Raw genomic sequence first — 678 nt, 5'->3', positions numbered from 1 at the left:
CCCCCCCACCCCCACCCCTACTTGCCCAGACTTCAGTGTCCTGTCTGCATGATGGGACTGGACCTGAAAGCCTGGGAGGGCCGTCCCCACCCTGTCTAACCTCCCGGAAGGTACCAGACATACACTCTTTCATCAGCCTAGGGCTTGGTTCTGTGGCTTCCTGGCTTTGCCTGCGAGGCCTCTGAGAAGTGCCTTTGTCTTCCTGTCCCCTGCCATCTGCATGCTGTCACCGGTTGTGCGGTTGTGCGTGTGTAGGTCTGGTTCAGATGTTTTGTCACACGCCTCAGGGAGGAGGACGATCAGAGCAGATCCCTGGGGTGTCAGTGGCCCGGCCATCAATCTGCATTTGCAACGGAGCAGCCCGGTCTTTTAGGAGCTCCCAGCCTCCACCGCGAGGGGCTTGGCTCATGAAATAGAGAGACGGCGTCCAGGGCTGAGCCATGCTGCAGGCATGTACGCTGGGGTTTACCCTTTCTGGGCTTTTATGTCCAACAGAAAGCTCTCTCCGCCCTGGCCCCATGCCTTTACAGTACTTTTTCTTGGGTTCCACGTTAGCTGGGGAAAGGCCTTCAAGTGCATTTGGAGGAAAAAGCAGTGGTTATCATTCCTTAGGAAATGTCACTTCATCTGATTGCCCGTTCAGACCCTGAGACCCCAAGACACAGGAGGCCCAGGGCT

This window comes from Crocuta crocuta, unplaced genomic scaffold (assembly GCF_008692635.1).
Source record: "Crocuta crocuta isolate KB4526 unplaced genomic scaffold, BGI_CrCroc_1.0 scaffold299, whole genome shotgun sequence".
Lineage (NCBI taxonomy): Eukaryota > Metazoa > Chordata > Mammalia > Carnivora > Hyaenidae > Crocuta > Crocuta crocuta.
Note: the sequence above shows the minus strand (reverse complement) of the source record.